The 17,677-nt window shown below is 42.4% G+C and overlaps 1 long non-coding RNA gene across 1 annotated transcript in view; it reads right to left on the reverse strand.

The window, feature by feature from the left end:
- Positions 1 to 3,118: 3,118 nt before the first annotated feature.
- The window catches only part of LOC133368653 (uncharacterized), a 43,101-nt gene continuing 28,542 nt past the window's right edge, over positions 3,119 to 17,677 (reverse strand). The window contains exon 4 of the long non-coding RNA XR_009758723.1: positions 3,119 to 5,977. This is a non-coding gene — a long non-coding RNA (uncharacterized LOC133368653). The remainder of the gene's footprint in view (positions 5,978 to 17,677) is intronic.

The following is a 17,677-nucleotide window of genomic DNA, read 5'->3' on the forward strand; positions in this document are numbered from 1 at the left end:
CATTCCTTACCTTGTGACTGCAGGGAGGGAGTGCCTGGAGGCAGTGAAAGGCTGGATGTAGGCAAACAAACTGAAACTTAATCCAGATAAGATGGAAGTGTTGCTGGCCAAGGGGAAAACAGCGCCAGGGATAGGGTTGCACTCCCCTGGATGGAGTAGGTTCGCAGCTTGGGAGTTCTCTTGGATCCTGCCCTGCTGCTTGAATCTCAGGTGGCTGCGGTGGCTAGGAGTACTTTTGGCCATCTTCCTTTCGTGGAAGCAATTGACTTGGCTACAGTGACATGCTTTGGTGACATTGAGGCTTGACTACTATAATGCACTCTACGTAGGGCTGCCTTTGAAAATGGTTCAGAAACTAAAAATGGTTGGTACAGTTGGTTCAAAATGCTGCAGCCAGAATGTTAACTGGAGCATGGTGCAGGGAGCATATCACCCCTGTGCTTTACCGACTCCACTGGCTCCCAATTTGTTTCTGGGCCCAATTCAAAGTTCTGGTTTTGACCTTTAAAACCCTAAATGGCCATGGACCAGTGTATCTGAGGGACTGCTTGAGTCTATATTCTCCTACCCTGGATTTAAGATCATCTACAACTGGTCTCCTCCATGTGCCTAGAATTAAAGGTCAGACTGACAGGCACATGTGAAACAGCCTTATCAGTTGTGGCTCCTAGGCTTTGGAATTCACTGGTTCAAGAAGCCTGTTCTGCTCCCTCCCTGATGGTTTTCTGGAAACTTGTAAAAACTATCCTGTTCCAGAGAGCTTTTGAGAGGGTCTGACGGGTGAGTCTGACACTGTCTCTATGTTTCTTGTTTTTTATTTTCTCTTTTTTAATTTTTATCTTGTGTTTTTACTATTATCTCCCCATATTTGTACTCATATATATACATGTAGGTTTCTTGGTTTGTCTGTATATATATGCTTATTGTGTTTTATTGTATTTTATGTATTTTAACTTACTGTTTTTTCTTGTGTTTTTATTCTGTATAATTTAAGTGTGTGTGTGTGTGTGTGATTTTATTGTAATGCCACCCTGAGTGCCCCATTGTGGGGCAGAAGGGTGGGATATAAATATTTTAAATAAATAAATAAATAATAAATGATCAGCTATGATGGGAGTTGTAGTTAGGGATGATTGAGAAATTAAATTCAGTTTGCATTTAGAGGTGAATCTATCAAATTTGCACTTTCCAAAACAGTATGTGAACCAAAACACATCCATCCTTCAAAATTTACATATATCTGAATTCTACAGTGCAGTTCTCTGTGATGTTCCTGCTTATATTGTAAATATGGTAAGTGCTGGTTATATAGAAGATATATGGTAAGTGGAGTGAAAGAGGAGGGGAGTACATGAGCAGTAGAATGCTGAATGATTGGCTGAGCATTTGAATGGCTGGGAGTATAAATGGAAGCATGACAGTTGAATCTGGGTGGAGGTTTGGTGGTGAATTGAGGTGGTGGCTGTGAGGTGGTGTTTGGAGGTGTTGTTGTTGAGAGTGAGTCAGAGTTCTGAGGCAATTAGTAAGAAGTCAAGTACATAACATAATATAGATGCAACCATACGCTTGTGAAACATTCCTTAAGTAATCTTGTTATTTCTAATTCTTAATAAATATTTCTTGGTTAAATAAAAGCCTGATTCCTGCAGCTGGGAAACACAAACCAGGGGGGATAGCAAGTAACCAAGGCTGAACAGTTGTATCAAATGGTGGCAGTGGCGGAGGAAAAGATATTGTATCCAGTACCACAGAGAAACCCAGGGCTGTAAGCTTCAGTGCAAGAGGCTGCAGGGGGGGTTGGGAATTACCTGTACCCATAGACACAAGGTATCGAGATAGCCTGGCAGACACTAAGGCACAGTCTAAAGGTTATAAGAGATATAGAGTGTTGGGTAGTAAGACCTAACAGGGGGATCTTCTGAGAACTGTGCTAGAGCTGTAAAGGGTAAGAAGAAAACCTGACGTTCCTGTCTGCTGGTAGCCACAAGTGAGAGCTTCACAGGTGGTGCCGGGGAAGGACGTCACATGGGCCTCCTGCACATACCATCTTATCAGGAGGTTTGCACAACATAGGAAGAGGACCTTTAGTGCTGTGGCACAAATCCTTTGGAACCTCCCCCCCAAATGTTAGACAGGCGCTGTCTCTGTTGTATTTTCAGTGTCTACTGAAGATCTTCCTCTTTAAACAAACCTTTGAAGTAGAGACCTTATCCAAGCTTTTTTTTAAAAGAAAATATGTTTTTAAAATGTTTGTTTTAATGTTTTAAAGATGCTTTAATATGTTTGTAAAGATGATTTGTTTTAATATGTTTCAAGTCCTTTGATTTTAAGATGTTTCAGAATGTTTTTGTTTGCCACCCTGGGCTCCTTCTAGGAGAAAGGGCGGGATATAGATGTAAATAAATAAATAAAATATATGAGAACACAGCCATCCTTCGAAATTCACATTTATCTGAATTTTGCAATGGAGTTCCCCCAGCCAAGCAGTGTTTACAAAAATGAATATATTAGGAGAAAGTATGCAGAAAAATGAACATATTAGTAAAAAAAATACAACAATGTTTTATATAAGGAGAAATTGTTTGCAAACTGTATTAGTAAAAATTGCATACACAAATGTTTATTAGAAAAAATTAGTGGTAAAATTCAGAAGAATTATGAGGATTTTTTTTTTAAATGGCAAATGGCTGCAGAAATGTGGAGAACTGGATTTAAGATTAGAAAAACATCCCTAGTTGAACTGTTCTGACCCCAATTGGCCATTGACAAGAATGTTTTGGCCTTTGAAAGAGACAGAGCAGGCAGAAGCCTAACGCAGGACAGTCAGGAAAGCATGTGTTCTAGAAAAATAAATGTGAACGTGGCCAGGAGGAGGCGTTTGAGGGGAGAAGGAAAACCAGGGAAAAAATGACACAGGGACATGACAAGTGATGCTAGTGGCTAGGAACTGCAGAGGTGACTAAGATGGGTGTTGACATATTGACTTGAAATGGCCATTCAAATCTTTGGCTGTAGGTAGTTTTTTCAGTATATGGTATCCACACTACTCTTTTGCAAATATCTGGGAGACCACAATAGTTCAAGTATTTTATTACTGCAGATGCAGACATATCATTGTATATGAATATAAACAAACACTGTTAAAAAAAATTTGGCAAAAATTATGGAGAAATTTACCAAACAAGCGTATGTTGAATAGCTACTGCCATGTGGGAATAATTCTTAACATAATTTAACAAGAAATGTTTTGCTCTCTGAAGCCTTTGTAGCAGACGTGTCTTTGTAACAGTCCTTACCCATTATGAACAATATACTATCTACGCACACCGGGATATCCCACCACCTCAGCTAATAATCAGTCTACAACTCCCGGTCTACAAGAATCTTTTTAGCACAGGTACAACTTTTTAAAAATTTGGCTTAATCAACGGTGCAAAGATTGATGCAATTCAATCCAATAAGATTTAGCCAATGTAAACATCCTGACTGACACAAAAAGCAACATTTTTTAAAAAAAAGTTATGAAAAATATGTGTACTGGATTTTTCAGTAGGCTGCTAGCATTTAAAGTGCTCATAACATTTTCAATGGGCTTAAATAAAAATAAGATTTTGCACCAAGGCTGGTGCTCTCACACTACAGATGTTGCGACAAGTGTGCAGTCGGAAGGTGTGCAAAGTAACTGGAGAGTGTGCATACTGACTTAATACAGTCAGCAGTTTTTGAGTTCACATTCCCAACATTGCACATTTACCTATATAGAGACATATGAAACAGCAGCAGCTCTGATCAGCTTGGCATGGGTGTCTGAAGGCCATGTTTTAACAACATCATTAGTTGGAAGTCCTGCCACTAATTTGCATGTCAGTAGCAGTATTTGCATAGCATCTTTGAGCCTGACAAACCCCAAACTGTAGTTGCGGCAGGCTGGTGGTGGTGGAAGAAGGACAGGTAGCATCTCTGCAATATTCCCATCCAGATTCCTATTCTCAAATATGAAAATCTCATTCAGCCAGCAGACACATTTTTGTAGACCGACACCAAGGATATGGGAATGAACACATAGCGAATTTGTGCCTTTTATTTCCCTCCTCACTCCCAGTCTTTGAGCACTGATTGTTGTCATCACATTCTCAAGCATCTCTCTGCACTTCTATTAGTGTGGTTGTTTTCAGTTTAAAGCTAGAATACTTAGGGTTCTAGAAAATTCACGAGAGCTGAATATAAGTGCCTTGTGAGCCTTAAGCAGCCCACTCACCAGCCTAGATTAAAAAAGGTGACTTTCTCAACTTTGTTTTGAAAAAAAAAGAGTTAGTGGTAAATTAGAAGAATTTGCTGTACTGCTATTCATTAAAAATGGTTAAGTTAAACTTACCCAACATCTTTTTAAATTATCTACAGTTTAGTGTCAGCCTGCACAAAGCTCAAATTGTCCATGTTTTAAAATGTGTTAATAATATACATGCAGACACACAATATCTCACAAACCATTAAAACCTATGAACATGCTAATGATACATTTCATCTTCTCTTGAGAAGTAGATTTAAAGCTGCAATCCTATATTTGCTCACCTGGAAATAAGTCCGTCAGAACTCATTTGGCCTTACTTCTGAGTAGACTTGGATAGGTTTGCACTGTATGGCTGCAATTCTATACTCATTTACCTGGAAGTATGATCAAGTGAATCCAACTGGGCTTCCTTCTAAGAAGACATATAGGATTGCAATGGCATTTTTCTTTGTGTTTTCACCTTGTGCCTTGCAGTTCTATGCACACAAGCGAGAAACTCCAAAGTCCAACAAAAGTTTTGAATTGTTTTGTGTGGACTCCCACACATAGGAACATAAGAAGAGCCTGCTGGATCAAGCCAAAGGCCCATCTAGTCCAGCATCCTGTTCTCACAGTGGCCAACCAGATGTCTATGGGAAACCCTCAAGCAGGACCTGAGCACAAGATCATTTTCCCCTCTTACGGTTTCCAGCAACTGAGATTCAGAAGCAAAGTACCTCCAACCTGAAGCTTTTTTGTTCTTATAAACAATTGGTCCAATTTGAATTGCAGTTCTTCAACACCTGCCTCTATATAACTACAGGTGAAGACAGATGTAACATTTTTAAAAAACTCAGTCAAAATGTGAGCCTGGCTTGCTCCCAGCTTTGCAGTTTGAATGACTGCTATACACACCAGAGAATCAAATGCCAGCTCAGCTGCCATCTTGCCATGCTTCAGGCTGTCCTTTTCTGTTTTTTTATAGTGCAACATCTGTACTTATATATTATGCCTACTATTAACCTTATTCACTTTAAAAAAGAGAGAAAATTAAAAATGCAAAATTGTTCTGGAAATTTGGAGGGGGTGTCTGGGTGACATAATGGGCACCAGCCAATCAGTGCTCTCCATAAGATGGCTTCTGTTGCAGATTTGTAGAGTGTTTTTTTAAAAAAGATAAGACTTGGATTAAACAGTAAAGCCTTCTGATTTGACCCAGTGATCTCCAAAAATGTTATGTCTGTCTTCACTCAATGTTTTATTCTCTATAAAAATAGTCTGGGTGAGTGGGGAGGACCCACATAACCAAGTACTTTTATGATTAAATCTAACCACAAAAGGCCAGACCAAAAAATTGTTATATTTCAGAGTGATCCACTTTTCCAGCAGTGTAGCCCAACCACAACTTGCAGAGACAGTTTTCACAGGCTCGGTGGTTTCAGCTCCCAGAGTTTTGGTAGAGGTATTTGCTCGTTAAGTTTACATTCCTTGGTTTTGCATTTTGCCTTTGTTCTGTTCCTGATGCAGTGCTGAGGGAAAACAAAAAGTTTCAAGGGCCACTTGATGCAAGACAGGTGCGGCTCTGTCCCGCGAACACGGCGGCTCATGAAAAAGAAACGGGCAGTTTATACGGGAGGCAACGGTGCAGGTCGAGAAGGGAAAATCTGTTCCTGAGTTTTCGTGGCTTTCAGCACTGGGGGCGGAGGCCTGCAACAAGAGATGGAGAGTCAAGCATCAATTGATTTGTTGACTTATCACCTGCCTTTTCACCAGTTACGTTTAAATCACCAGGTTGAGGATGGCTGCTATAAACTGGAAAGGAAGGATAGGTTCTTGAAATGCTGTTGGACTCCAACCCCCATCAGCCTTAGGTAGCATGGCCAATGACCAGGAATGATGGGAGTTGGAGTCCAGCAACATCTGGAGGGCCACAGGTTCCCCAGCACTGTTATAGTCCATAATAATAATAATAATAATAATAATAATAATAATAATAATAATAATAATAATTTAATTTATATGTCGCCTATCTGGCCGATGGCCACTCTAGGCGACGTACAATTTAGTTGCAATAAATGCATCATAATAAAATACACATAAAATACTTATAACAGTAAAACTATGAATAAAGAACAATAACAGTTCAGATTTCTTGACCCTGGTAAATCACTGTTCCTATGTTGCTTTTGGGGGAGATGGTAGTGATGCCTCGAAAAAAAACCCTCCTCAGTGTACATATATGAGCACTAGAGTTATGATTCTTGTGAATCAATCCATCCTCCAAGTTTCTAGGAGTTAAATCTTTGAATGGGCTGCAAATGGATCTTGCCCAATGCACATGTATTTAAATACATATGCTTGAGCAATAGGATACTATCTATTTACTAGTCCATAAATCTTGACTGGGGTGTGGAACTTCTGGTCCTCCAAATATTGCTAGACTAAACTCTTATCTTCCCAGACCACTGGGGCCATGCCAGCTGGGGCTCATGAGAATTGGAGGGCCGCTATTGGGTCCCCATCCCTAACGTTAAATAGTCAAGGAAGTGTAAGATAACTTTCATTTTAATAAATAAAAGCTACCATCCCTACTGTTTGCTGTCTTGAGAGGACACTGTCCTGAAAGGCAGCCTATAAACATTTAATAATTTTTATTTTATTTTTAAAAATAATACTCTCATTAATATTGAAAGTTTGGTGTAATGGTTATGATCTGGGAGACCAGGGTTCAAATCCGCATTCAGCCATGAAGTTCACCGGGTGTGACTATCTCTCAGCCTAACCTACCTCACAGGGTTGTTGTGAAGATAAAATGGAGAGGGGGGAACCATGTACACCACTTTGAGCTCCTTGGAGGAAAGGTGGGATACAAATGAAAATGAAGATGAACAACAACAATAATAATGAGAGTCCAGGGTATTGTATACAAAACCCAACCAGCAAAAAAACCTTTTAGCAGATCTTGCCTAACATTTGATAAACAACACCAGGAACCCTATGAAATTGCATCATATGCTGAATCTAGCCACTGGTCCATCAATTTGGCATCCCAGATCTACAGAGTCAGAGCAACTATGTAAACACAAGTTCAAAGATTATGTAGGAATCCTGAATTGGGTAAGGGCTGTAAGCGCAGTGGTAAAGCAAAATGTCCTAGGTTCAATCCTTGGCATCTCCAGCTAGGGCTGGGAAGCACCCCTGTCTGAAATCCCGTGGAGCCACTGCCAGTTAGTGTTGACAGTACTGAGCTAGATGGATTAATGGTTTGAGTCAGTATAAGGCAGCTTCCTATATTCCTAAATGCTGAGAAAAAAGAATTACTACAAGTCTACACATTAGCCTATCACAGGCTCAATACACTTTCAGTTTTTGCTGCCTGCCTGGAGCTGTAAAACAAACGTGATTCTCAAGCATCCAGCATGGAACCATTCATGGCTGGTGGGCTCTTTTCAATTTGGTAGGACGCAAGTTGTGCAGATCTGGTTTACTATGTTTGCATATATAATAGCCCAGTTCAGGTGTAATGTTCTTAGTTTAATAAGCCATGAACTATTAAACCAATAATAATTATTAAGATGCTCACTAGATTGCTTCAGTCTACAGAACTGGCACTGTTACAGGTGCCACATAATAATGGTCCTGCACTTGTAATAAATTGATTTTTTAGTGTGGCAGCCCCTACAGTTTGGAATTATAATAATAATAATAATAAGTTTAATTTATGTGTCACCTATCTGGCCAGTGGCCACTCTAGGTGACGTACATACAATAAATATGGCAGAATACAATATAAAAATACAGTGAAATATATAAATTATAAGAGCAAACAATACATAATAGGAGGCATTTAAAACAGAAGAATATTAAGCCTCCCCAGAAGTCCCGAAAGCCTGCTGAAAAAGCCAGGTCTTTAAGGCCTTGCGGAACATATTCAGGGAAGAGATGTGCCGAAGATCTTGTGGGAGGGAGTTCCAGAGGGTGGGGGCCGCCACTGAAAAGGCCTTCTCTCTAGTACCCGCCAACCTAGCTGCTTTGGTTGGTGGGACTGAGAGAAGGCCTTGTGTGGCCGATCTTGTCAGGCGGCATGATTGGTGGCGTTGTAGGCGCTCCTTTAGATAAACTGGGCCGAGACCGTGTAGGGATTTAAAGGTTAAAACCAACACCTTGAATTGGGCCCGGAAAACAACTGGAAGCCAGTGTAGATCGAACAACACTGGCGTGATGTGGTCCCGGCGACGACTGTTTGTGAGTAATCGAGCCGCCGCATTTTGAATAAGTTGTAGTTTCCGGACCGTTTTCAAGGGTAACCCCACGTAGAGCGCATTACAGTAATCTAATCGAGAGGTGACCAGGGCATGTACTACCAGTGGGAGCTGATGAACAGGAAGGTAGGGTTGCAGCCTATGTATAAGGTGTAGCTGGTACCAAGCTGCCCGGCTCACAGCCGAAATCTGAGCCTCCATGGACAGCTTGGAATCAAGTACAACCCCGAGGCTGCGGACCTGGTCCTTTAGGGGTAAACTCACCCCATTGAACTTCAGGTCAACGGTTCCCAACCTTCTCTTGTCCCCCACGAGCAGTACCTCGGTCTTGTCGGGGTTCAGTTTCAGCCTATTCCTTCCCATCCATCCACTCACGGACTCCAGGCACTTGGACACGGTCTCCACAGCCAACTCTGGTGAAGATTTAAATGAGAGATAGAGCTGAGTGTCATCCGCATATTGGTGACACTGCAGCCCAAATCTCCTGATGATTGCCCCCAGCGGCTTCATATAGATGTTAAATAGCATGGGAGAGAGGATAGAACCCTGTGGCACACCGCAATTGAGAGGCCAAGGGTCTGAAACCTCCTCCCCCAATGCCACCTGTTGGTACCTATCAGAGAGAAAGGAGCGGAACCACCGTAATACAGTGCCTCCTATTCCCAATCCCTCTAGGCGATATAAAAGGATACTGTGGTCGACAGTATCAAAAGCCGCTGAGAGATCGAGGAGGACAAGGAAGGTAAATTCTCCCCTATCTAATGCCCTCCTCATATCATCTACCAGAGCGACCAAGGCTGAATTCCCTGCCTTCTGACAGCAGGCAGGCACCTTCGCTTTACTCTTTTTGGCACCTGCTTAAAACATTTTTCTTTAGGCAAGCCTATCCAGACACACAGATTAAAATCCATGTCTTTTTAGTTTACTGTTGATTTTAATTAACTTTTGAAAGTTTTTAAAATATCTGTTTTGAACAGTCTTTTACTGATAATGTTAAATGTTTTATATTTTTTGTCAACCACGTAGAGGTTCTATTACAATCAAGTGGTATAAAATCTTGTTGAATACTGTATAAATAAAATAAGAATGAGCACTGTGTCCATGTACTCCCTCTTTCCTTTCTCTCAGATCCTGGGTTGTGGTCTGAAATTACACAACAGTTCCCTGATTTGAATATAAGGGGAAACTGTGGTTTCACACATGAGACAAGCGATTTCATGGGACAAGATTATTACCTTTGAACCAGCCTAATGTCAATATGTGAACAAACTATTTATTATTATTGATCATATTTGTATTGCATTCTTCCTCCAAGGAGCTCTGGGCAGCATATATGGAGTTCATAGAATCACAGAACAGTAGAGTTGGAAGGGGCCTATAAGGCCATCAAGTCCAACCCCTTGCTCAATGCAGGAATCCAAATCAAAGCATTCTTTAATGCCTCCAGTGTCGGAGAGCCCACTACCTCTCTAGGTAATTGGTTCCATTGTCATATGGCTCTAACAGTTAGGAAGCTTTTCTTGATGTTCAGTCGAAATCTGGCTTCCTGAACCTTCAGCCCATTATTCCATGTCCTGCACTCTGGGATGATTGAGAAGAGATCCCAGCCCTCCTCTGTGTGGCAACCTCTCATGTACTTGAAGAGTACTATCATATCCCCCTCAGTCTTTTCTTCTCAAGGCTCAACATGCCCATTTCTTTCAATCTCTCTGCATAGGGCTTTGTTTCCAGTCCCCTGATCATCCTTGTTGCCCTCCTCTGAACCTGTTCCAGTTTCTCTGCATCCTTTTTGAAGTGTGGAGGTCAGAACTGGATGCAGTACTCAAGATGAGGCCTAAAAAGTGCTGAATAGAGGGGAACTAATATTTCATGCAATTTGGAAACTATACTTCTGTTAATGCAGCCTAAAATAGCATTTGCCTGTTTTGCAGCCACATTGCACTGTTGGCTCATATTCAGTTTGTGATAAATGACAATTCCAAGACTTTGCATTTATCCCTGTTGTATTTCATTCTGTTGTTTTCAGCCCAATGCTCCAGTCTATCAAGGTCCCTTTGAATTTTGTTTCTGTCTTCCACAGTATTAGCTGTGCCCCCCAATTTTGTATCTACCAAAGGTAGGTGGGGCGTGCAGGCAGGCGTTGTGGGCCTGCACGGTGGAGGGGGGGTGCCTGGGAGCTCTGTCTCTGTGATCCATGGCAGGGTCGGGAGCCAATGGTGCTGCAGATCGTGGAAAGAAGTACTACCCACCCACCCTAAGGTGGGGCACTTCAGGCGCCCTCAGCCAGGGTTCAAACTGCATAGAAGTGAATATATTTGTGAAAATAACAGACAATAACATTTCTATTAGGAGAAATTGCTTGCAAAGATATGTACATCAATCCAAACTGTGTACAAAAATAGTGTGTTGGGGAAAATGTGCACTAAAATGCTGACAATTTTTGATGAGGATTTTCTTTTTAAAAAACAAATTGCAAATGGCTGCAGAGCTGTGGAGAACTGAATTTAAGACTGGAAAAATGAGAAACTGAGAGAACTGAAATCAACAGATCCTTCCATCCCTAACTGTAGTTCATCAACATATTTATTTATTTATTAAATTTGTTAGTCACCCATCTGGTAGGGATTATCCTGCCACTCTAGGCAACATACAATAAAATGCAAATACAATCCATAAAAACATAAACAAAAGATTAAAACTACCCCTAGAACTGCAGACTAATGACCTAAGTCCCCTCCCCAGCCTGGATAAAGAGCCAAGTCTTCAAGGCCCGTCGAAAGCACAGCAAGGAGGGTGCCTGGTGGAGGTCAGTTGGCAAGGCATTCCATAGCGAAGGAGCCACTACAGAAAAGACTCTTGACCTAGTCCTCTCCAGTCTAGCTGCTTTTGTTGGGGGAACAAGGAGAGAATCATTCATAGACGATCTTGTTCGACAGCGCCCAGGTGAGAGTGGAGGCGTTCCTTTAAATAGAGAGGGCCGGCTTCAAATAAGGACTTGAAGGTTAAAGTTAGAACCTTGAATTTGGCCCGAGCAACCACCGGCAACCAGTGTAGCTCCCTGAGGACTGGAGTAATATGATCTTGGTGGTGACTGACTTTAATCAGGTGAGCCGCTGCATTCTGCATTAGCTGCAGCTTACGGACCATCCTCAACAGAAGACCCACATAGAATAGAATCATACTATAGTAGAGTTGGAAGGAGCCTATAAGGTGGGGATGCTTATAATTTGATAAGGTGGCTGAGGGTTGTCTTCCTGCCACCTTCTTTTTCTTTTCTTTCTTTTCTTTTCCTTATAACAAAGCTAAACCTCCACTCCAAGCTCCAAGCTCACCATCAGGAGATAAATCAGTAGCCTAAAAGCAAAACTGACAGACTGTATGCAGCCAGGAAGTGGTATGTTAAAGATACAGTATAGACACAATTCAGACATTCACTGTTAAAGCTTAACTATGGTTTGGCATGATATCAAAATTGATAAAAGATGGTTTCTGATCATCCAGCAAATTAGAGACAGAATCTGTACCCTGAGGTCAGTTTGCAAAGAGTCTGACTTTTACTGATAATTTTGAATACATTTCTTTTATTGTATGTAAACTGTTTAGAGGTTTTTTTTACAATTAAGTGATATACAAATTTTGTTAAATAAACAAAGTTATTTGGTACATCAAGTTGGCAAATTAATGATGCCCCACCTCCAGAGTCTACTGGACCATGAATCGATGAAGTTGAGGCCTGAGAGGATGGAAACTGCTAATAGAATTAAAGAATAGACGAGTTGGAAGGGGACTATAAGGCCATCAAGTCCAACCCTCTGCTCAGTGCAGCAATGCAGCTGCCTCTTGAATGCCTCCAGTATTGAAGAGTCCACCACCTCCATAGGTAATCAGTTCCATTGTCGTGCTGCCTAACAGTTAGGAAGTTTGTCTGGTGTTCAGCAGAAATTTGGCTTCCTGTAACTTTAGCTCATTATTCTGTGTCCATGCACGCTGGGATGATTGAGAAGAGATCCTGGCCCTCCTCTGTGTGACAACCTTTCAAGTACTTGAAGAGCACTATCTCCCCTCAGTCTTCTTTTCTCAAGGCTAAAAATGCACAGTTCTTTCAGTCTCTCCTCTTATGACTTTGTTTCTTGTCTCCTAATCATCCTTGTTGCCCTCCTCTGAACCTGTTCAGTTTGTCTGTATCCTTCTTAACGTGCAGTGTCCAGAACTGGATGCAGTACTTAATATGAAACCTAACCAGTGTTGTTTTCAGCCCAGTGCTCCAGCCTATCAAGGTCCCTTTGAATTTTGTTTCTATCTTCCACGGTATTAGCTATGCCTCCCAATTTTGTATCTTTGGCAAATTTGATAAGCATGCTCTGTACCTCCTCATCCAAGTCATTAATAAAAATGTTGAAGAGCACTGGGCCCAGGATCAAGCCCTGTGGTACCCCACCTGTTACTTCTGCCCAGTTTGAGAAGGAACCATTGATAAGCACTCCTCGAGTACAATTCTGTAGTCAACTGTGGATCCTCCTGATAGTTGTTCCATCCAGCCCACATTTAGCTAGCTTGCTCATGAGAATATCATGGGGCACTTTGTTAAAATCTTTGCTGAGGTTGAGACATATTATGTCCACAGCATTCCCACAGTCTACCAGGAAGGTTACCCGATCAAAAAAATGAGATTAGATTAGTCTAACAGGATTTGTCTGGCTTCTAGTAATCACTACATTGTTTTCAAAGTGCTTACAGACTGACCACTGTATAATCTGCTCCAGGATTTTCCCAGGGATTAATGTCAGACTGACTGGTCCGTAGTTCCTCCTTTTTCCCCTTTTTGAAGATAGGGACAACATCCTCCAGTTATCTGGCACTTTCCATCCTCCAATGATTTCACAACGATAATAGACAGTGGTTCCGAGAGTTCTTCAGCCAGTTCCTTCATTACTCTAGAATGCACTTCATTGGGCTCTGCAGATTTGAACTCATTCAAAGTGATTAGGTATTCCTTGACCATGTGTCTATCAGTTTCAAGCTACAATCCTGCCCACTCAACTTCACATTTCCCAGGAGGATCATAGACCCTCTTTTGGGAGAAGACTGAGCCATAAAGTAGAAATTGAGCACTTCTGCTTTTTCTTTTTCATCTGTTACCATTTTGCCATCCTCATTGAGTAACTGAACCAGTATTTCCTTTCTCTGTCTTTTACAATGGATGTACCTGGGGGGAAAAGCTTTTTTTTGTTGCTTTTAACATCTCTCACTCACTTCAGCTCATTCTCAGCTTTAGCCTTCCTGACACCATCCCTGCAATTCCGTGCTACCTGTCTGTACTCTTCCTTTGTGGCCTGGCCTTCCTTCCACTTCCTGTATGTGTCCTTTCTTGTTTTCAGGTCATCTCTAAGCTTTTTGTGAAGCCACATCAGCTTCTTCTGCTGCGTTCCACCTTTTTCCTTAGAATTGTTTGCCATTGTGCCTTTAGAATTTTCTTTTTTAGAAACCCCCACCCATTTGGGGCTCCTTAGGGTCGCTTGCCATTGTTCTACGTTTATTAAAATCAGCTTATTCTAAGCTTATTAAACATCTGGAGGGCACCATGTTGTGGAAGTCTGATCTAGCCTATTCTCTGACTAGGAGCAGCTGTCCAGGATCTCAGGCAGAGAAAGGATTTCCATCACCTGCCACCTGAGATTCTTTCAACTGGAGGCTGAACCTGCTAAAATCTTCTGCATGCAGAGCGTGTGCTGTGCCACTGAGCTATGGCCAAGGACACCTTGAAATCCAATAGCTGCTCTCCAGCTTGTGTAAAGGCATATTAAAAGAATCCTTGCTGGATGTTTTTGTGCATGGTCTTTCAAAGAAGACTGCTAAGAAAAATCTTCACACCTTTCTGTCTAATTCCAATATGGCAAGTATGGGCTTAATGCCTTCTTCTGCATAATGCAGGAGGCAGTTACGTTTGTATGAGGAGGCTAGGCTGTTTGTTGTTGTTTCAGATGCTGGGCACTGATCCCTCCTTTTGTTATGTTTGCCAGAGAAGATGCTCTTAAAGGAACAAGCTACTGAAAGAAAAGAGAAAATATGGAGGACGTATAAAATAATTGCCATGTTAGATTTGAGTTCCATATTGAAGGGAACATTTACTTTGAATGTTTTCCCAGATGAGTGCATAGGTTATGCACTCTTCACTGGGGTTTTAAATATAGATATGTGTGAGGATGCCTACCTATCTGTCTTACAGGTCCCAAGTCTCTTCAGGGCCCCATTGTGTATATTATGTTCAGAAACACTTGGTGAGCCCCTTCCTCTTAAAAGGTCAGAGCTCTTCTCATCAGCAGGCAGTCTCTATAATTTGTTTATTAGTGCTCCTCATAATTGGCTCACCACTGGAGTATGCTGCCCCAGACAGTCCAAATGCCCTTCTGCCCTCCTTTGCCTTATCCGTCTTTGGAAATGCTTGCCACCTGCCCCATTTATGTTGCAGTATTTCCTCCCTGTGTTCACCCTTTGCAATGCTCTTTCCCCTTGTTCCATCTGTGGGCAGTGACTCATCCTCAACTCCTGCTGCTTTTCTTGGGTTTTGCCAAATTCTTCTCAGACTGGTCCCCTTCCTTCTCTGTTGCATCCTCCCTCTCACTTTCATGCATACTTCCTTGCTTATATTCCAGTCCAAACACTCTCACTCTCTCCCCTTCATGCTTATCTCTGTCCTGGCCTAGCCCACTGGAATCAGACTCAGACTTGCTGGTGTGTTTTTCTCCAGTAACTTTAATGAAAAACTTCAGTTTAGAGCACTCCATGGATCAGCTTACAGGTCACACAAGATTCTGCATCTCTACACAGCATAACTAGGCATGACTACTCAAAGCAAAGACATTGTCATAGCAATTAGACATACCCCTCTACAACCCTTAAATAGGTGTGGGTAGGCACTTTCTGTTTGGGTGAGGAAGGTGTCACAGAACGGGAATGCGTGTGCAAACAAGCTCTCCTCCTAGCCTGCTGACGTAGTTGTCTACAGGTCTATGGTGATGGGGGCAGTGGCACTTCATCAAGATCCTCCTCCTCTAGAGGAGGTGTGCACAGCGGGGAGAAGACGGGATGGAGGGGAGGAGAAGGGATGAGCTCGTGATCAGCCTAGCGTTCCCTCTGTTGTAACTGGAGCTTGGGGAGAAGAGCTGTCCCTGTCAAGAGTACTGAAGCTTACTGTGTCAGTACTTCCTGGTTGCAAGGTGTTAGGACCTTCCATGGGTCCCATTCTGGGGCTTCATCCTCTTCCTCTTCATCACTCCAGGACCGCTCCACAGAGCTCATGACAGTCTTCACCCTAACCTTCACAAATACACCCTCTATCACTCTCTCACACTCGCTTTCATTTGCCATTGTTCTCTTTCTCACTGCCTCTGTAGCTCTCTCTATCTCTTCCTTATGTCTTCCCTTTTAGCTCCTCCTGTCCTCCCACCTCGGTTGCAGTGACTGAGCCCCACACTGGATGTGTCTCCCACCAATTGGTGGGCCATCTCTGTATCTATAGTGTACTCTTTCCACTCCATCACTCCTGGTCCAGCCTGCTCACCTTTCTGTCGGACTGTCAGCACATTGGAATGCCACTCCTCACAATACAAATCTGTGTTGAAAGCAGAGGAGCCATGGAGGTCACTAACTGGTTACTAGAGGGTCTCTGTGGCCAGTGATGGCGGTTTAACAAAGACATGCTTGTCAACAAATAGTCTGCAGGGTGGCTGGATGGACTGGTCTCCTATCAAAATCACCAGCCCTCTGCTCCATCTGTGCAAATCCTCTGCTCTGTCTTTCCTTGTGTCAGCGCAAAAAATGCAGCCCTTAGCCATTACCCTTTGGTGTCAACACAACCATCAACACTGTTAGGCACTGACCTTTTGGCTGCTGCCTTCCAGACTGCGGCTCCATTTGTGGCCTTGACAGCAAGAGAATAGGGCAGAGTATTTCAGCCCTAGACAGAAGTGCTTCCCATTTCTTGCCCTACTTGGAATCCTTTAAGTAGATATTATTATTATCTATTTGATTATGTATAATAAAAAAACTTTGCAGCGATGTAGCACTTCAGAGGTGTCCAAAGCATTTTGCATTCATTATCTCAATAATGTAAGGTAAGTCTCATAACTCTGCAAGTCTATCACTTTGCTGTTTGAAAGAGAGAAACTCAGTTTGAAAAATGAGAGGAAGGGGGAAGTAGTGAAATGCTTTGGGGAAACATGGAACCTTTCCCCTGGGAAAGAACTGCCCAAAAATCCCTTTCCCCAAGGGAAATGACATGGCATCCCTCTGCCTAAGGGAGACCATCAGTACTTCAGTGACATCACAGGGAGTTGAATTCAAGGGCCTTATAGGCCCCTTCCAACTCTATTGTTCCATGACTACCCTTTGCACCAATCTCCATCTTCATCTCACACATATTAGTAAGTCAAGCAACCATGGAGCAAAGTTTATCATGCTTAACAGGCTTAGAAGGCAATGATCAAGAATTAATCCAGCAGTGAGCAACAACCAGAACAGTTACTCTCTGGAAACACAAGCGAGGGATGCATTCTCCATGGTTTGAAGAATAAAGTGTGCACTTCACTAGCATGACGGGTGGCTACACAGGGGTGTAGTCATCTGGGGTCGTAGACCCATTACTTTTCTGGGAGCAGAGTCTCAGGCAGGTCCCTATGAATGAGCCAATCAGCATAAGAAGGAAGAATGTTAGTAGTGAAAAGAAAAGAGTCCTTGTTCTTTCATGCTGATTGGAGCCAATCAGAGTGACAGGAAGTGAGCCAGCCACTGAGAAGACTCTTCTCAAGTAGATAACACGCAGCCTCCCCTTCCATGCTGATTGGCTGCTAGGGACATCTGTTGAAGTGACTCTTGAGATGACAGGGAGGGCAAGGGAAAGTGGAAAAGGGAGTGTGGCTGTGATGGGGTGTGGCGTGACTATAATGAAGAGACCCTGCACTTCTGAACTTGCCACTACACTATTGTGGCTACAGTAGAACAGAACAAAATGTCAATGGAGAAAGAAACCACTGAGATAAGGATGGATGCAAGGAGTAAGGAAGGTGAAAATCCTACATGATGGAGAATGCAAGGAATCAACGACTAGGGAAAGAAAGGCAGGGCAAAGCCAAATGGGAAAGGAGAT

The sequence above is a fragment of the Rhineura floridana genome, chromosome 12 (assembly GCF_030035675.1).
Source record: "Rhineura floridana isolate rRhiFlo1 chromosome 12, rRhiFlo1.hap2, whole genome shotgun sequence".
In the NCBI taxonomy this organism is placed as follows: domain Eukaryota; kingdom Metazoa; phylum Chordata; class Lepidosauria; order Squamata; family Rhineuridae; genus Rhineura; species Rhineura floridana.